Source organism: Castor canadensis, chromosome 4 (genome assembly GCF_047511655.1).
Source record: "Castor canadensis chromosome 4, mCasCan1.hap1v2, whole genome shotgun sequence".
Taxonomy (NCBI): Eukaryota; Metazoa; Chordata; class Mammalia; order Rodentia; family Castoridae; genus Castor; species Castor canadensis.
In genome coordinates, this window is record NC_133389.1 from 8928998 (window position 1) to 8950583 (window position 21586).

The 21586-nt window shown below is 35.0% G+C and overlaps 1 protein-coding gene and 1 pseudogene across 1 annotated transcript in view; both read right to left on the reverse strand.

Moving 5' to 3' along the window:
- The window catches only part of Dok6 (docking protein 6), a 485956-nt gene that overhangs the window by 260779 nt on the left and 203591 nt on the right, over nucleotides 1-21586 (reverse strand). The gene's annotated exons all lie outside the window — the stretch shown is intronic.
- On the reverse strand, nucleotides 1462-1534 carry LOC141422779 (small nucleolar RNA U3; annotated as a pseudogene).

Sequence of the window (21586 nt, forward strand, 5' to 3'; positions counted from 1 at the left end):
TGAGTATAATGATCAGTGCTTTGTGAAATGTGGGGCACATTTTTCTCAAGAAGAATTATATAGCCACCCCATTATTATGATTTCAATTTTTTTTATAGCGCTCTGCATGCAAACAGCAACCTTCTTACTCTAAACTCAGCCCTTTGGCTACATTCTGACAGTCTATTTGTATTTTGATTTCATAAATAATAAATGACTGAAAGTGAAGAAATGTATAGCTTTCCTTGCTTATGCAAAAATGAAAATACATCTTAATATAAGTGCTATTAAATGTTTGAAAAAAATCTAAGGAAATTAATATTTGATAGGGTAGGATATTCCTTCTTGTGGTTTTGTTCTGTTTTTTGATTCTAAGGAAGCATGGTATAAAAAGAGAACAATAGAATACAAAACTCAGAATCTGTCAGTTGGAAATCTCACCTTTCAAATGATCAGGTTAGGTCTTTGTCCTTCCCTGAATACTTGCATGAAGGCATGTGGTAGGTGAAACTATGTGTAGAGGACACTTGAATTACTCAAGCAGATTTCATTAGAAATTAAAAAATTGTTTTAAAATTACTATTAAATGAAGAGTCAACTGTATATGCTAGCTTCTATTGGAAGTGTGTTGAAATGCTGAAGGTACACAGAAGACCTCACTGCTACAGATGGACTTACAGCAGAGTCCTGAGGAATTCCTCCTCCCCACGGGCCAGCTCCTCAAGATGAAAATTATCAGTCTTTCAAAGTGGAAACAGTCCTCCAAGTTGTTACTGGAGATATAAATGCATTTTTATTATACTAATTCATTCCTTCCAAATCTTAATGATGCTTTTTTCTACTTTTAAGTAAATTAACAGTAAAATTCACTTTTATTGCAAATTATAGTTTCAAAAATGTGACAAATGCAGGAAGAGAGGAAGGTGTGGGAAAAGAGAGCAGATCAGGTTGCCACTCTTATTAGATACAACATGTGGGAAGAGAAACGTTTAATATATGGCTGCTTCATGTGATTTCAAAAATCAGCAATTATATTTGATATCCTGTTCTAAACTTCAGGAAACCATTGTTTGAAGTCACGTACATGGAGCAAATCATAGAAACCTGCCACTTTCTGTGCTCTGAAGATCACAGCTGTCTTCTGGATTGCTCCAGGGATGCCAGGCCACAAGCACCACAAAAAGAAGCTCGTGCATAGTTTGGAGTTGTTTGAATACTCACAGCCGCTGGGTTAATTTGCCAGGGACCATGCTCCTTAAACTGGCAGACCCCTAACATTCTCTCTGATAGGCTAAGAAACCTTAAACAATTCCAGACTTTGGCACTAAATCCAGGCACTTTTAGCTATCATGGGACCAGGGGCTGGATGCCCTCTATATCCTGAATAAGTTGACTCTTTTGATAAGCATATTGGTTTGTACATTGCTCCATCACCAACCCCAGTTTACTCCAGCTTTAAGTTAATTAATTTGTGCACATACATCCTACTCCAACCCATCTATGAGACTTTTTCTACATAGCAAACTACAGAAATGATTCCTGAAAGTATAGTCGTCTTTTTCTACATAAAAATATGAATTACTTTTCATGTATTAGCTATTTACCTTACAAAAAACATAGATAACTTACAATTGATTATTTGTAAAATACAAATGTAAGGCCTACAGACTTGACCTTAAGTGGTAAAGTACCTGCCTAGCAAGCATGAAGCCCTAAATTCAAAGCCCAGTACTGCCAGATTACAAATGTAAAATTTCTCCTAATATTATTTATAAAGAAATAACAGTTAAAATTGCTTTCTATAGGAAATAATATTTTTATACATTATGTATAAAGTTCATTTAAAAGGCAAAATAAGCATCTTCATTTACTCCCTTTTATGCAGTTTTACAGTTTTACAGAGTGGCACCTCTGTATTTTATATATGGATATAAGTTGTGGGTAATTGTGCTGAAGAAACAGTGGTGTCCCAAAAGACAAATTGCATTAAGTTACTAGGATTACTACTTTTGTGATGTCTCTTTATCTTCACACTTGGGGAATTTGACACCCAAGATATCCATCAGTGCTTGAAAGCCATAGAAAAGCTTATGAATTTGCTGAGGATTTGCATAACATACTTTTATCCCCAGCACCTCAAAAAAATTTACAAGTCTTAGTCATTCACAAATTGTCACCCCAGTACCTCATTACAGAGTAAAAACATCCCAAAAAGCACACTGAATTTTGCTCCAACTTCTAGCTTAATGTCTACAATTTTCCATGTCTCTGTCCCTCCTTTGGGTTATCTTCAGAAGCTGTATCATGTTTTTTGGTTGGTTGCCAAGTAGCATGTCCTTCCTTACTGCCAACAGTCATCACTGTCCTAACTTTACCTTAATTTATATGACCCTTTCTTCTGGTCTTCCCCTTTTGCTCAGGTGTTGGTGTCCTGCTTTTCCCTATTGTAGAAATGAATATTAGGCCAGTACAGCTCATGGCCTCCAGCTTTCTCATCTCAGCCAACTTAAGGCTTTATCCATATCTATCAAGCAATTAAAACTCTTAACTTGACAATCTTCCTGCATGCTGTCTTACCTGGCCCTTAGTCACTTAGGTCCTAAAAAAGAGGTCTCAGATTCCTCTGAGCATTTACTTTAGAAAACTGGTAATTGTAATTGTACTTTTGAGATGGAAATCTCTTTAAAAGCCCCTTGCCAGAATTTGACAACCCAGGAAAGTTTTTCTCCAGGAGAGAAAGTAATAAAAGAAAGTTCTCCAACACAAGTCTCTATGGGAGGGCATCTATGTCCAAAATATAAAACTACCTCTTGAAAAGTCTGAGAATGTTCACTTCTTCTATAGGTAAGACCACTTCTTGCTTTGATTTTCTTGGTAGAACTTGCCACCAAGTTATTAAATACTTTTTCTTATTTTTGTGCTTATTCTTAGTCTCTTCCTACTGGTTTAGAAGCTTTTTGCTTATAATTTTTTGCCAGCATGGATTTTTCTATGCTTGTTCACAGCTGTATTCCTGATTATTTGAACAAAGTCTTTAAATGGTTGACATTTAATAAATATTCTTGAGTTGATGAATAAAAGAAGGAAGATAAGAATAAAGGTGAATATGTATTTTCTCTGGTAATCATCTGGGTATATGGAGTGGCAGTTTAAAAGTGAGAAGGGGATTCAGGAAGGGTGCAAATACTAATGAGTCCTTCTACTCGGAAATGAGCAGTGCTGATGGGTATTGTTCTACTTATGGAAGCACTGACTTATCAACTTCCCTTTTAGTAAATTTATTTTCATAAAAGCAATATTGTGAGTTATTTTATAATGATATGTGCAAAATTTATGAATTGTTTTATAAAACAAGGAATAATCAAGCTTCAGAATTACCAGGCCTAAGTCTATGAACTTTTTCTCATAGTGTTCCAATTTTATATGAATACTGGGTCTTGATCCAAAAAAAACATACAATAAAGATAAAAAATGTTGCTGTTGATGCTGGTGACATAGGAAATAGGAAATTGATCTGCATCTGTACTGAAGCAAGTAAGATGCCTGCTTAAAAAGAATACTTGAGAAGACTTGGACACTTATTCCTGTCCTCAGGAACTGAACTTACGGATGTGAGCATGGACGTTTGTCCTTGTACTGAAGAGCAAGCTGAGTATTCATTATGAATAAGACATAAAAAGTCTGACTGCAGTGCTGGTGAGGTAAAGACAGGCTGTCACTCCATGTATGGGCTACTGTGAAATTTATCTTTAAAATCAAAAATCTCACCCAAGGCAATTCAAGGTGAGTCAACCTCTTGAGATACACTACCTGAGAACTTGATCAAGTCACAGATTTTATTTCCATGACAAATTACAGACACATCGTACTCTCAAGTCATAAAATATACTTCTTTTAGAATTTTAAGCCATGAAAATGTAATAAAATAACTCCAACTTGTGACCTTAAAATGAATTCTAATTTGTCTTGACACTAATAAAGAGTGCAGCATTCTTGAGTCCTCCACAACACTTTTTTATAGCCTTTGAAATGGCATTGAAAGTTTTTACCTTTGTGATGAGGACACTGAAGATGCTAGAAGAAATTGAGAAAACTAGTTTTCAGATCTTCTCCAGAGTTCCTCAGTCAAGGTTGTTCTAAGGTTGTTCTAGAATCTGTTTCATCCTTCAAAGTATTTTCATAATGACTTCCATACCAGTATTTTTAAAAATAAAAACTTATAGGTAATACTTAGTAAAGTGGGATGTGGAGGAGCTGTATAATAGCACTGATCTTTGAAAAATGTTTGGGAAAGCTTGAAAGAGAAAAATATCATGTTTAATAAGATTAGTTATAACTCTAACATCATTAAGTAAAAGAACATGCAAAACAATATTTTATACATGTGATTTGGGAAGGAACTGGCTTGTAATATCTGTAATAGGGCAATTCAAAAGCCAGGATTCCAGTTAATTAATTAAAAAAATCTGACCCCAGAAATAAACCAGAAAAAAAGAACTTTCATGAAATCCATCTCTGGCTAAGTTTTTGTTCAGGAAACTCTACCTGCTTTAGGGATGAAATGGAGCAGTCAAATAATTAAAGAGATAGATTCTTTTCTTTTAATTTATAATTTTAATTTGCAACTTTTAGCAAACAGATTATTATATTTTTCATTTGTTCTGATCACAGAAAAAAGCAATGGATCCCTAACTGGTTTTGGATCACAAGGAAATAAAATTACCATCTGCTGATTGCAAGGTTTATGAAAGTGACTATCTTGCTACATTTTAATGTCTATTTGCTAACTCTATAGGCACCATGAGATGAGGAAAATGGTTAGTCATGAGGGAGAATGTGATTGATTATGAAATGATGAAATACCCTTACCTACAGATAGGTTTGGACTTGAAGGAGAGATTTTCAGGGACCAATAAATGAAGCAAATTAATTTCCAAACTCTTTTTAGCTTTATTAAACATGACAACTTCCCAAATGAGAAATACCACTGTTGCTTATTCTACATCAAGAATTGATTACTGAGAGCATGGCTCAGGTGGCAGAGTGCCTGTCTAGCAAGCATGAAGCTCTGAGATCGAACCTCAGTACCACCAAAAACAATAAACAAATAAACGAAAATAATTGATAACCAAGCAAGCTATGACAGTGTTAGTTTAGGTGCATATAACATTTCCTTGTTAACCAACCTATAATAATTTCACTTACAGGTGAAACACTGAGGGTAAGGCAGGTGTAGTGTTGCAGTAGGAGCAGGGATTGTGGTGAAGGCTCCCTTGAGTCACATCCTGGCCACATCACTTATTAATGAAAGGGATCATAACCTTTCTGTGCCTACATTCCCTCATCTCTAAAATGGGAACAAAGTAAACTTCAAAGAGCCTTATGGTAATGACTATGAGATTTAAATGTGTTCATAGTGGAGGACACAGTGCCAGGCACACAGCAGCATTCAATGCCTACAGCATTCCTCGTAAGCAGCACTGCTGACCATTCCCTGGTGTTATGGATTGAATATTTGGCTGACTTGTATCATCCATATTCACTGCCCTACATTGCCTTATTTTCTTAGAAGAAAATGATTTTTCTTAAAAAAAAATTGAGGGAATGAGTGTGTAATAGAGGGCATTAATCTGATTAAAACACACAAAAAAAAACTTGTGTGAAAAACACTTTCAACAGTGAATACACACTTAAAAAAATGAAGGACAGAAATGTGATACAAGTCCTGTTCAGGAGTGAGTGCTAGTGGGAGGAGAAGGGGAACAGAGAAGGTAAAGGAAGGTGAATATGGTTGATGTACTTTACATATTTGTATGAAAATAGCAATGAAACCTCCTGAAATCATTTTAAGTTGGGATGGGGAGGGAGAATGAATCTAACCAAGGTACATTGTAAGCATCTGTGGAAATATCACAAGAAAACCCATTTATACAACTAATATATACTAATAAAAATGCTTAAAATTGAGTATACACACTTTGAGCCATATCATCTAGATAACACAGTTGCTCAAAAATTATTCAAACCATTTTTTTCTATATACTGGAAAATTTCCTCCTTGAACATAATGTTGGAGTGTCCACAATGCTTTGCATAGGATAAAAACACAGTGTGAGGATAGAGAAATGATAATTTCAACTAGAAGGGCTCATCTCACTTTCCCATGTTCCAGGAGTGGCAGCAGACACAGAAATTTGGTTTTCTCTTCCCAGTCAGGTACACTCCCATAAATCCTTATCTTCCTAAAATTCCCAAATGGAAACTCGCCTCATGATTTTTTTTATAAAGGTATTCACATTTATATCCCTTAGACAGTAATGGTACTTGTTTCTCCTACCAATTGTTCTGATGTCTAAGTCTCAATTTTCTTTGTGCCATTCTGTAATATGCATCCAGTGCCTACAAGTTCTTTACCTAAGGAGCCTATGGTAGCCTGCATTAAACCTAACTTGATGCTGACATCTACTTCAGTAGTTACAAATAAATACAGGACAATTTAGTGAGCCATAGGTATGTTCTTAGAAAGAGTACTGCTAAAGATAGGAAAATACAACTTGAAGCAAAGGACACCAGGACACACAACCCAAAATACCATAGTGATTTCATAGCAGTTTTAGTGACACACCAAAGAAAAGTGCTTTTGGCCGCAGGTAGTTTTGATAGACTTGTGCAAGATATAATAATTATCAAAATAAATAAATTCTTTAGATGTCAATGTGACATGCTTCTATAACACAAAGCTTGAAATTACAGGAAACAAAGGTTATGAAACTGAGGTTATACATAATTCCCTGGTCTCTATTTTCTCTCTTTTGGGGGCCGGACAAAGTCATAAAAGTGAGGCATCAAGTACATAAGCTACTCAGATGATGTGTGCCAGGAAAACACAATAAACAGAAAGTTTTCTTCAGAACACTAAACAGGATTTCCTAGGCAGTCTTTCCTCGCCTGGTTTCAAGGACAGTGAGTGTTTAACACATGCTTCTGGCACTAGAATGTATGGAAACGAGAAAAATTCAAAACAGAAATTAACATAAAATATGTTCTGTATTTGAAATCTTTGAAACTCACAAAGTCAGACTAATATATTACTTTCTAAAAGTTAAGTCCTTCCATGAAGCAAGCATAAACCATATATTAGATGAATTTTTAATTACATCATTTTAAATACACTGTAAGATCATTTTTCTCCCTGTGGAAACACATAATAATAATTATTACACAACTGCTTTTTTCTGTGACTACTTTGTGCAAAGCTTCATCTTCTATAATTGGGAAATTAACTATTTCTGATTAGAAAGGTATATAGATGGACAAAGTTCACAACTCTCATTAAAACTATTTTCAAGAGAACCCTTGCACACTTTGCTGGGAATATAAATTTCTACAGCCATTATGGAAAATAATATGGTGGGTCCTCAAAAACTAAAATTAGAACTACAATGCGATGCATCCAGCGAACCCAATCTTGGTTATCTATCCAATGAAAGTGAAATCATGCGTGTAAGACACCTGGACTGCCAAGTTCACCATGGAACAATCCACAACAGCCAGGAAATGAAAACAGCCTAAGAGTTCACCTGCTGATCAATGGGAAAAAAATGTGGTACCTATACATCAAAAAGTCCTATTCAGTGGTAAAAAAACAACAAAATCCCATTGTGTGCAACAGCACAGATGGATCAGCATCGTGGTAAGTGAAATAAACCAGTCACAGACAGACAAGAACTGCATGATCTCACTCACATGTGGAATTTTAAAAAGTTGACCTCATGAAAGCTGAGAGTTGAATGGAAAAGAACTTTGTAATTACACTGATGAATGCCAACTTTGAGTCAATTTGAGTATTATGAGAATATAATTTCACTATCAAAATATTTTTTAACATCACTCTGTAGTGATATAAAATGAATGAACTAGGGTCAGGTTTATGAAAGTAGAAGACATTAATGAATGCAACCTTGGAGAAAATGGCAACTTGTCAATGAATAAAGTATGATATGATTATATAAATTACCAAAGATTCAGGACCAGGCATAATGAGGCAAATCTGTAATCCCAGCCATGTAGGAAGAACAGTTAGGTGAATCATGGCCCAGGCAAAGACTCAAGACTCTTTTCAAAAAAAAAAAATAAATAAAGCAAAAAGGGCTGGTGGCATGGCTCAAGAGTGACAGAACACTTTTCTTGCTTGTATAAGGACCTGAGTTCAAACCCAATACCTCCAAATAAAGATGCAAAACAATAAACTGTGATTTTTAGAAATGCATATGAATATGAAAATCATATAAATCACAGATACTAATTAAATAAAACATACCAACATTATAATTATAAACATTAATGTAATTTTAGGGATTGATATAATTGTAAGAGCATGAATCACATATTTATACTGTATTGCATTTATTTCTTAAGGTGTTGGTCACAGTTGTTTGTAATACTCATTTGTTATCTTTGTATGACATTTCAGTAATATATAAAATAACAAAATCAAAATATACTAAACAATTTTTAGAGTATAAATATGTAAAAAGAACTTCACTGATATTCCCATTCTATACCAAGACACGATCATTGCGATGAATCTTCAGTCCTTTGAGTTTTATGACACAGATATGTTTGCATGCATATTTGGGTGCGCATATATGTGTAGGCAGGCATGTGTACGCAGGCTACTTTAAGGAACATACTCAATAGTTTTAAATCCTTATCAACATTTTGATTAAAAGATTTTTTTCCTGCATGAAAATATACAAACTATTTTTCTGCTTCAAAGATTCCAAAAAATGTTTGGCTTCTAATTATAGATGGCTTGACTTCTTGGAAAAGCATAATTCCATATAAGATTGTAGCATATGGTAAAACTTCAGAGTGACACATCAAAGGTAATATTCTTTATGTAAATTATGAAAATAGAGCATAAGTGAATTTTCTTAAAGTACAAAAATAAGGAATGGGAATGATGCATTCCCATCAACCATTTCCCAGCTGATACTATGTTGTTAATTGTTCATAAAACATAAAAAGTAGTTTCTAAATTCTTGCACATAGAGTAGTTAGATATAAAATTACTTTCTGGAGCTTTGTTGATTTGGGGGGAAATTTGGTTGACTTTGTGATGAGTCACAAAGGTTAACTAGGGGACCCTGTGTGCAATGGCAGCAAGAAGAGCATGCAGCAGTAAGGGAGCATGGTGGCTAGGATGAGTGACACACGGCACTGACACAGAGCAGATGGTCACAAAGTAACAGCTCGCTTTACTTGCTGTAAACTTGCTTCAGAGCGTAACTGAAAAAGCAAACTGCTGGAGTTGGGGACAGAAAGAGGTTTTTCCAGTTATTTGACAGATTTTACTAATTTTACTCATTTCTAGAGTATTTAAGTCTTAAGCAAATTATTAAACCATGACACATCAGTATTTTAAGCATTGTGCTTACCTGAATATACTTAAATTAATTGTTTATCAGCCTCTATATTTTTCCCTCAAATAAAACTACTTCTATTCTTGTTTCCAAGTCAAAGAGTCTCCTTTAGGGAGAGTGTATTGGCCACATATGTTCTGAACGGAGCCAGATCACCTTGGACGTGACTTTGGTGGCTCTGTAGGGACCACTCTCAGCTGAATCTATACTCTTTGCTGACACCCGTTATAACTGCATGGTAACAAGTCGTATGAAACTTCAGTCAAGTCATTTCTGTCTCTGATCTGTTCGTTATGTCAATCTGACAAAAGATACCAAAATATGACCAAAATAATTTAAAGTTTGTGTGAGAGAGCTCTTTATACTTTTCTTCAACATGAATCTGTGAAGAGCAGGAACAATTCAACGTCTCATTATATTGTCATTGCTATACACATGACACTTTCTCTACAGAATTAACTTCAAAATCCCCAAATGTATCAGATCCTGTAAGGCCACTACATTCTGTTTTTAATGATTTCTGTCTAAGAAGCAGATGATTATAGACAAGCAAGTCTGTTCAAAAATGACTGAGTCAGCTAGAAATGTAAGTTGTTCCAACTTGGTTCAAGTTGCCTGTTGTATTAAACAATCTGAAGCAGAAATGTCTCCCATCATCCCCAAAGTAATGGGCTGCTCATAAACCTGCTGACTGGACATCACTTGGGATGGAAGGATTTTTTTGCCACAGACTGTGTAACGCTGATAGCAGCAATGAGGAGTTTTTCTAATGTTCCATCCTGAGATGGCTTCTGAGAAGCAATAAAATTGATTTCCTCTTTAGTCCTGGATATATACTTGCTGCTATTTTGGGTTATATAGACTATATTTGCAGCAACTTGATATATTTGACAATATAACTGATCTAGCATCATCAAAATCTATTAGTTGTGTTACTGTCTTACTTTTATAATACAATAAAAGTTCTATTACTACAAACACAAATAGTTCTATAACCTGGGATGAGCACCTGAAGTATAGAACCTTTGTAGGAAAAAACTCTGTCTGATTTTTAAGCTGTTAGTGAGTCTTCCCCAAATTAAGCAGTCTTCATGTTTTAGAGGATTTCCTAGTAAGGAAATGGATTTCTTTTTAACTCAAAAGAAATACTTCTGGTGAAATTAAACAAACACACATGTACAAATATATATTTTCATATTTATTCTTCAATTATGCTATAGAAAAACAACGGGGCCTCATGGTAGGCTCCCCTGACTTCAGTCTAATGTAGGTTGTTTTGGTCTACTGCCTAAATATTTACTATAGATGCAAAACAAATTAATTTCTAATGTTTAAAAGTTCTATGGCACAAGTTGGAGTCAATACAGGTTTTGTCATTGCATATAGTTGCTAAGAGGGAAGATTTTAAAGAGTTCTGAACACATAAACACACACATAAAAGAAATAAAAGAAAAGCAAAAGAAAATGATAACTGTGAGTTGACAAGTTCACTAGCTTGGTTGTGGTGACTATTTTTAATGTATACAAATATCAAAGCATCAAGTTGTGTGCCTGAGATACATACAATTTTAATTTGTCAATAATGCCTTCATAAGGCTGAAAAATGCAAATCAGAAGAAAGGTGAAATGCTTGTCATCTCATTTCATTTTGAATTCAGGCATGATTTTGCCAGTAACCTTTCTGGGTAGTAGAGAAGATTACGTGAGTCTCCAGAAAGCATTTCTTAGAAACATGAGTGATTAGCATGACACATTATGGAGAAAAAGTATCATTTCAGAAAATAGTATTGTCTTAAAAATAAAGGTGTATAATTTGGGAATATAATTTCAGTACAGTAAATTGTGATAAACTGATAGCCCGGTATTTCAGATACAAAATAATATGTTAAAAATTTAAAAAACTAGTTATAAATATGTGGATATATTGAGATTTGGATTTATCCCAGTTATTTAAAAAAAAACTTTTAATATGAGGGAATTTGTTCAACTTGTAAATATTCCTTTATACACTTTAAGCAGATGAACCTATGATATATTTTCATTATAAATATAATAAATTTAATACATCAAGTATTTAGGAAAATAACCAGGTTATTCAGACTATAAATACCACTTAAATTATTTGGAAGTAAAATTTTCAGATTTCATACCCTGATAAACATAAGCACAGCTGAACTCCTGGCCCCTCTTTCTTTCCCTTAATGAAGGTAAGCAGAATATTAATCAAACTATATGTTTCCAATAGTCTTAAGTCATCTTCTCTTTCACTTACTGGTAATTAATTTGACATTGAGCATACTCACAAAAATAAACAAAGGCTGTTTTTTAAAATTCTCACTTTTATTCAACAATGTTGGTGCTGTGACAGTTCTGGTGGGTCATGACAATTTTTACACCCTGTGAATACACAGTCAAAACACACTGGTCATTCACTCCAGATCACAAACACTCATCAGTTTGTTACTTGAAAATTTGAATATTTCCAGTGGGGCTGCCAAACCAGTCTTTTAAAATTGTTTTGATGGATGGAATTGGAGAACATCATTCTGAGTGAGGTTAGCCTGGCCCAAAAGACCAAAAATCATATGTTCTCCCTCATATGTGGACATTAGATCAAGGGCAAACACAACAAGGGGATTGGACATTGAGCACATGATAAAAGTGAGAGCACACAAGGGAGGGGTGAGGATAGGTAAGACACCTAAAAAATCAGCTAGCATTTGTTACCCTTAATGCAGAGAAACTAAAGCAGATACCTTAAAGGCAACTGAGGCCAATAGGAAAAGGGGACAGGAACTAGAGAAAAGGTTAGATCAAAAAGAGTTAACCTAGAAGGTAACTCACATGCACAGGAAATCAATGTGAGTCAATGCCCTGTATAGCTATCCTTATCTCAACCAGCAAAAACTCTTGTTCCTTCCTATTATTGCTTATACTCTCTCTACAACAAAATTAGAGATAAGGGCAAAATAGTTTCTGCTGGGTATTGAGGGGGTGGGGGGAGAAAGAGGGGGTGGAGTGGGTGGTAAGGGAGGGGGTGGGGGCAGGGGGGAGAAATGACCCAAGCCTTGTATGCACATATGAATAATAAAACAATAAAAAAAAAAGAAGTGATTAAGCCAGGTGCCAGTGGCTCATGCCTGTAACAGTAGCTACTCAGGAGTCAGAAATCAGGAGGATCGCCCAGGAAAATAGTTCTGTGAGACCTTATCTTGAAAAACCCCTTCACAAAAATAGGGCTGGTGGAGTGGCTCAAGGTGAAGGCCTGAGTTCAAGCCCCAGTGATTAGGTCATAAGGGCTCTGTTCTCATGAATGGATCAATGTCATGTATCAGGAATGATTTTGCCCCTCTTTCTCTCTCTTTGCCCTTCTGCCATGAGGTGCCCTCCACCATGGGCTGACGTAGTATGAAGGCCCCCCTGGCAGATGCTGGTGTCTTGATATTGGACTTTCCAGCCTCCAGAACTGTAAGCCAGTACATTTTTCTTCATTACAACTGTCCACAGACCACCACTGTGACAGCAGTAAAAAATGGATTAAGTTATGGGTCTAAATAAAAATGTCCTGAATTGAAAAACATACAAACAAACCAGGGCTGGTGGAGTGACTCAAGTGGTAGTGTACCTACCTAGCAAGTGTTAGGCCTGGAGTTCAAACTCTAGTACTGGGAAAAAAAAATTGTTTTGAAAAAGAAATCTCTTTACTAAAGAATAGTAAAGATGTTATTATCAAACTATGAAATATAAATATAAATTTTACTCTTCTGTATATTAATTTATTCAACATATCTTTATTAACACTAACATGCTAATACTATACAATGAGGAAGACAGTATGGTCTGTCTTTAAAGCAGGTGGATTCTCACAAGCATTTTGTGGTGTTGCTATGTTTTTTTAAAAAAATTTATATTGATAGGTGCATTACTATGCACTGCACTGCAGTTTTAATTTGCATTTTTGAAAAATCAACTTACTCTACAAAATTAAACTCCGTGAACACATTAACATGTATTTATACAATGTATTTCATATAAACAGAATAAATTATATACTGTATGTTTTCTGCTCATTTCATCTTATTAACTTTTGTCCCCATCAATCTTTTTCACCTACTCAACACTTGATAAAACTCTGTTTTCTTTACAATATGCACTTATTAAGTATATCTCTCTCTGAGAGTAGTAGCATTGCATGAAGAACTAAACTTCATGGAAATCGCTTCACAAGATTTAATTAGAATTTTTCTACCAATTGCATTATATTCCACAAAGCTATCCTATTATTTGTCCTATTCTTTTGATAGGTATTAATTTCCAATTTTTGCTATTATATATACTGTACTTAAACACACATCCTCACACACTGTTGCATTTGCTTGCATGGGTTATGGGCCCACAGAAGCTCAATGATCAATGGTATATATTTATACATGAGAAGTTGCTCTTGTTCTTGAAAAAATTAATTAAAATAACTCACATTCCCTTTAGCCATTACAAGAATGCACTTTTCTCTTTATCTTCATTGGATATAAATCTGAAGACTTTTAAATATTTTTGTTTTGTGTGGTGAGTGCATTTAACATTAGCTCTACCGTCTTAGCCATGTAAATGGGTAATACATTATTGTTGACTAAAGGTTCACTCTGTTGTATATAGGTCTCTAGAGCATATGTATTTCACTTAACTGAAACATTATGTCCCCTTGTCCAGGTCTGTGTTCATGAGTTTATCTTTCTGTCCTTCTTTCCTCCTTCTCTCCCTCCCTCCCTCCCTTCTCTCTTCCTCCCTCCCTCCCTCCCTCCCTTCCCTTCTTTCTCTTTTTATTTTTTTCTTTTCTTTGACAGGGTACTTCTGTTTAGCCCAGGCTGGTCTTGAACTAACAATCCTTCTGTCTCAGCCTTCCAAGTGGTAGATTACAGGAGTGCTACCACAATACCTAGAAAGTTTGTTTTGAATACCTTATATAAATGGGACTATGCAGAACTTGTCTTTTTTGGGACTGGCTTTTTTCATTTAGTGCAAATACTCTCAAGTTTCATCCATATGGTTTCACATTGAATGTCTTCTTTCTTTTTTGTTGATTCTGAATAATATTCAATTGTGTGTACATACAGTTTTTCTTTTAGTCGTTCATCCATGGAAGAACATTTAGGTTGTTATGGCTATTGTAAACAGTACTGCAGTGAATACAGGAATCATAATGATGTCTCTTTGAGGTCTTGGTTTTAACTCATTTGGATAAGTAATCCAAAGAAGTGAGACTGCTGGATCATCTGCCAGTCCGTTTTTTATTTTTAAATTTATTCTTATTTTTCATTAACATGTAGTAATTGTACATATTTATCTAGTATGATGTGTTCTGATTTATGTGTAGATTTTATAATGGAGGGACCTCCATACTACTTTCCATAGCAGCTGCATTCCCAATTTGCTTTCCTATCAACACAATAAAACTGCTCTTCATATCCTGTCAACTCATCTTTGTTTTTATAGTAGGCAACCTGACAGTTTTGATTTTGATTTGCATTTCCCTGAGATTTATTTATGTTGGGCAACTTTTCATATACTAACTGAACATTTGTACACTTTTTTTTGGAAAAGTGTCATTTAATTTTTTTAACCATTGAGATATATGTATTCCTTATTCTGGAGATTAACTTCTTATTTTTCTGCATCAGCAAATTCAACAAAACTGTTTGGGAAAAATTACATCTGTATTGAACATGAACAGATTTTTCCCTATTATTATTCCTAGGATAGAAAAAAAAACTTGCACAACATTTGCACTGTGTGAGGTATTATCTGTAATGTATAAATATAGAGGATACAGGAGGATGTGTGTAGGTTATATGCAAATTCTCTGCCATTTTACACAATGTGCTTCAGCATCAGTGGATTCTGATGTTTGTGGAGATTTTGGTATTCCCAGCAGATGCTGAGGACAGTTGTATATTTTAAAAAGCACAGGAGAAAATTCTATTTTAACATTATGTTTTCCTATTCAAGAAAATGACTTTTTTATGTTTTAAAATATTTTTTAGTTTCCTTTATATAGCACCCTTTATGTTAAATTCTCTACTGAATATGTTAAGCTTTTTTCCTGAAGCATAGGGTTATAACTTTTTGCTAATTTTTAAACTTAAAATTAAAAAATATACTTAAAACAATGAAAGTATGAGATTTCCCTGCATTCACAAAAATTTTTCATGAGTTTAAATATTTTCAAGTATTGAAAGGGTATTATTAGTTTTGAAGCAGAACTCAGATTTGAAAAGCTCCAGTGCTAACTTTTTTGGTTTAACAATAACTGATATTTAATCATCCTTTCAATATTTAGTTCCAACCAAGGCACAGAAGAGTGCTTGGCAAACTATGCACTTAATAAATGTTAGTTAAATGAGCAAATATCACAATGATGCAAAGGATTTAAATATTAGAGAAAGAAGAACAAAGTAGAATTTTGAACACAAGGTCAAATCTACCAATTGTTGGGAGTGGCCAGGCCTGAGCCTCCACACCTCTAATTGCTGAATGTGCCATCAGCAATGCTCCTCTGTCTCTGAATACAGAGAGTTTCTCTATGAAACCCCAAAGGCAACCAAGTAAGTAGATCAACTGTGATTACCAACCGACTGCTTGCTTCCCCAGGAGGGAAGGGGTTGGCTTGCTTGGTGCCTGTTACAATGACAGCTGCTTGTTCAGAAAGCCTTGGCCCTCTGGCTCTGTGGCTAAAGCTGTAAAACAATTGGCTGGTATGTTCAGGGATCCATCTGTGCAAGGCATATCACCTCTCTGAGACTTAAGGGAAAAGGGAAGGAATACAAATATGCTACTGCCTGTCCTGAGTAACAAAAGTTCTTTTTCTCTGACCCAGTAGCAATTATCACCTGCTAAGATTCAGAAATGATTAACTGATGAAAACATCAATGGTTCATAGTTTGCAGTGTATAGATCTTGCATTTATTTCATTAATTTATTTCTAAATATTTTATTATTTTTGATGCTATTGTAGATTATTTTATTATAATTTTTATTAGGTTATATTTGTTATACAAGAGGGGATTCAAAGTGACAATTCCATCAGTTGTAGGGCATCTGGACTGTTCCCATAGGTTGGCTATTGTGAATAGTGATGTGATGAACTTCAGCGTACAGGTTTCTCGATTGTGCCCTGATTTACCTTCCTTTGGGTAGGTGCTCAAGATCAGCATCACTGGATCATAGGGCAGTTCCATCTTTAGATCGCCATACTGCTTTCCATAGTGATTGCACTAATTTGCATTCCCACCAGCAGGGTATAGGGTTCCTGTTTCGTCACATCCTTGCCAGCATTTGTTGTTATTATTACCCTTGATTATGGCCATTCTAAATGGGGTGAGATGAAATTAAAGTGTTGTTTGGATTTACATCTCTTTTATACACAGGGAACTTGAACACTTTTTCATGACTTTACTGGCCATTTGTTCATCTTCCTTTGAGAATTACCTGTTTAATTCATGTGCCCATTTCTTCTTTGGGGTGTTGATTCTTCAGGGGTTGAGTTTTTGAGTTCCCTGTAGATTCTGGATATTAGTCCCTTACCAGATGAATAGCTCATAAAAGTGCTCTTCCCTTTTGTGGTCTCTCTCTTGAGTCTGGTGACTATTTCCTTTTCTGGGTAGAAGCTTTTTAGTTTGATACAGTCCCATTTGTTCATTCTTTCTCTTAGATGCTGAGCCTTCTGAGTTTTACTTTGGAAGTTCACTATACCTGTAGTTACAGTGTATTTGCTACTACTTCCTGGAGTTGTTTCAAAGTTTCAGGCCTTGTACAAGGTCTTTGATCCACTTTGAGTTGATTTTGGTACAGGTGAAAAACAGGGATCTAGTTTCAGTCTTCTACTTGTGGATATCCAGTTTTCCCAGCAACATTTGTTGAAAAGGTTGTCTTTTCTTCATCATGTTTTTTGGGCTCCTTTGTCAAAGATCAGTTGGCTACAGATGTGTGGGTTTGTGTCTGGATCTTCTATTCTAATCCATTGGCCTCCCTGTCTGTTTTTGTGCCAATACCATGCTGTTTATATTGTTATAGATCTATAGTATAGTTTGAAGTCAGGTATTTTGTGATGCCTCCAGAATTGGACTTTTTGCTCAGAATTGCTTTGGCTATTTGAGGTCTTTTGTGTTTCCATATGTACAGCAGAATTGATCTTTTATTTCTGTGAAGCATGTCATTGGAATTTTGATAGGGATTGAATTGAACATGCAGATTGCTTTTGGTAGTATGGCCATTTTCACAAAGTTGATTCTACCAATCCACAAGCATGGGAGATATTCCATCTTCTGATATCTTCTTAGATTTCTCCCTTCAGTGGTTTATAGTTTTCATTGACAAGGTCTTTGGTTTCCTTTGTTAAATTTAACCAAAGAGTTTTATTCTTTTTGAAGCTATTGTAAATGGGATGGTTTCCCTGATTTCTTTCTCAGTCTTTTCATTGTTAGTATATAGTAAGGCTACTGATTTTTGTATGTTAATTTTGTATCCTGCTACTTTGCTAAAAGAGTTTATGATTTCTAACAGTTTTTTGGTAGAGTTTTTAGGTGTTTTTTTAAGTATAGAATCATGTCATTGTCAAATAGGTATAATTTGACTTCTTCCTTCCCTATTTGCATCCCTTTTATTTCTTGCTCTTGTCTTATTGCTCTGGCTATGATTTCCAAAACTATATTGAATAGGAGTGGGGAAAGCAGACATAGCTGTCTCATTGCTGACTTTAGCAGGAATGGTTTCATTTGTTCACCATTTAGTATAATGTTGACTCTAGGTTTGTCATATATAGCCTTAATTATTTTGAGGAACAGTTCTCAAATTCCTGATGAATTTTTTCAAAAAATTTATTGAGAGGATCATGTGGTTTTTATCCTTGCTTCTGTTTATATGCTGTATTACATTTATAGATTTATGTATATTGAACCATTTTTGCATCCCTGCAATGAAACCAACTTGATCATGGTGTATGATCTTTTTGATGTGCTATTGAATTATGTTTGACAATATTTTGTTGAGAATCTTTGAGTCTATATTAGTTGAAGATATTGGTCTATAATTCTCTTGTTTGGTTGCATCTTTATTGGGTTTGGAATGAATGTAATGCTGGCTTCACAGAATGAGTTTGGTATTGTTCCTTACCTTTCTATTTCCTGGAAAGGTCAGGAGAATTGGTGTTAGTTCTTTATAGATTTATCTAACATTGAATTTTTGGAGTTGTTTATATATTGTGGATATTAACTTTTTATCAGATGTACAGTTTAAAAATATTTTCTCCCATTCTATTGACTGTTTCTTCACTCTGTTGATTGTTTCTCTTGCTGTATAGAAGCTTTTAAGTTTAATGCAATCCTATTTGCCTACTTTTTGCATTTGTTTCCTGGCTTTTGGGGTCTTATCCTCCCAAATTCTTGTCCATTTAAATGTTGCGAGGCATTTGCCTTTGTGTTTCTTTTAGCTTTTTCATAGTTTCAGGTCTTACATTTAAGTCATTAATCCAGTTTGAGTTGATTTTTGTAATTGGAGAGATATTGTGGTCTAGTTTCATCGTTCTTTTCATCTTTCTTTAGGTGAGTATTCAATATTCTCAGCACTAGTTTATATTCTTAAGACATTATCTCCAAAATGTGTGGCTGCACATATGTGGGTTCACTTCTAGGCTGTTCATCTTGTTCCATTTTTTATGCGTCTGTATTTATGACAATCCTTTGCTATTTCCATTACTTTAGATTGACACTATATTTTGAAGTAAGGCAGTGTAATGCCTCCTGCTTTGTTCTTTTTTTTCAAGATTTATTTGGATATTTGGGTTTCTTTTATGTTTCCTTACAAAGTCTCAGATTGTTTTTCTCTAGTTCTTTGAAGAATGTCATTGGCATTATGATAGGAATTTCTTGAATGTTTAGATTGCTTTGGGAAGTATGGGCAATGTAACAATACTGATTCTTCCCCTACTTGCATATCCATGTATTTCTAGTTTTGTGTGTGTGTGTGTGTGTGTGTGTGTGTTTCCTGTTCCACTTCTTTCATTAATGTTCTGTAATTTTCACTATAGAGGTTTTTTGTTCAGCTCTTGGGGTAATTCATTCTTAGCTATTTTATTTTTTTGTAGCTACTCTAAAAGGATTGCTTTCTTGTTTTCTATTTTATATAGCTGGTTATTTGCCTGTTGCAGCACTACTGATTTTTGTATGCTGATTTTGTACCATGTAATTTTTCTGAAAATTACTTATTAGTTCTAGTGGAGATTTTAGAGTTTTCAATACATAAGGTCATGTCATCTGCAACTAATTATAATTTGACCTCCTCATTTCTACTCTATTTCTTCCTCTTGCCTGATTGCTTAAGCTAGGACTTTCAGTATGATAATGAACAAAAGTAAATAGGACATCCTTTGCTTTTCCCAGATCTTAGAAATATTTCAGCTTTTTGCAATTCAGTGTGATGTTAGCTTTTGCTGTGCTACAAATGGTCTTCATTATGTTGAAGTCCATTCCTAGTTCATGCAGTGTTTTTTTTTTTAATATCTTGCCTGGTTTTGATATGAAGGTAATGATGGCATCATAGAATGAGTTTAGAAGAATTCCCACCTCTTTAATTTCTTGAAATAATTTAAGAAGAATTGGTACTGGTTCTTAAACAATAGAACTCAGCAATCAAAGCATGGGATCCTGCTGTTTTGATCTGGTAAGATTTTTAAAGTTTCTTTATGAGTCAATATTGGCAATATGCATGTGTTTAAGAATGTGTGCATTTCTTTTAGGTTATCACATTTGTTGGCATTATAGATCACAATAATGTGTAATGATCCTTGTCATTCTGTGGTGCTAGTTGTAATGTCTTTTTTCATGTGTGAGTTTGACTATTTGTGTCTTTTCTGTCTTTCTTGGTCTAGCTAATAGATTTTCTCTTTTGTTTATCCTTTTGAAGAGCCAGTTCTTGGTTTCATTGACTTTTATTCTCTATTTCGTGTATTTCTGTTTTGTTCTTTAGTTTTTTCGCTTCTGATGATTTGAGATCAGTTCTTGTTTTGTTAGCTTCTTAAGATACAGCAGTAGGTTGTTTCTTTTAGATCATTCTGATTTTTTATTTTCAAGTAGACAAAGTGCCAATGCTTGTGGTGTGTGACATCATGTGAGTATTGCAATCCCTCCATTGTTGCATGGCCATTGTTTCAGCACTCAAGTGCTATCCAAGCTTAGGATTGTCCCAATTCTTCAGTTGGTGTGCTTTTCAACCTGAGCTATGGAAGTACTTAAAATGTAGTCTAGCGAAGCTTTTGTGAGGGCTGGGGTAGGCCTAGATAGCTTACCCATAGTCACTTGCCCTGTGGCCAGGCACTGAGGAATTCTGCCCAGCTCCAGCACATAGCACCACAGGAGACCAGTCCCATGCTCCTCTCTTTCCAGGATAATTTTCTTGGTTTTCTTTTTGGTAGTTTACTGTTAGTGTAAAGAATTGCTACTGATTTTTGCATATTGGTATCATATACTGCAACTTCCCTGAATTTATTTATTCTAACAGTGTTTTTTTTGGCTGCATTGGGGTTTGAACTCAGGGCCTTGTGTTGGATATTGATAGGCAGGCACTTTACCACTTGAAACATGCCCTAGTCCTTTGTGCTCTGGTTATTTTTAAGATACAGTTTCACATTTATGCTCAAGCCAGACTGAACTGTCATCTTCCTATTTATACTTCCTGCTTAGCTGGGATGACAGGCATGTGCAATCTTAGATTTTATTGGCTGAGAGATGGTCTTGCTAACTATTTTCCTTGGCTGACCTCAAGCCATGATCTTCCCAATCTCTACTTCCCAGGAAGCTAACATTAAAAATGTAAGCTACCTTGACTACCTATCCTAACAGATTTTAAAAGGAGTCTTCAGCCAAGAAAATATTGAGCACAAAGAACAATGCAGGACGTATCACAATACCCAGCTTCAAACTATACTATAGAACCATAGCAATAAAATCAGCATGGTACTGGCACAAAAGCAGACATGAAGACCAGTGGAACAGAATACAAGACCCAGATATGAATCCATGCAGCTATATCCACCTTATTTTTGACAGACACCCAAAACATGTGATGGAGAAAGGACAGCCTTTTCAACAAATGTTGCTGGGAAAAGTGGGTATCTGCATGAAGAAAACTGA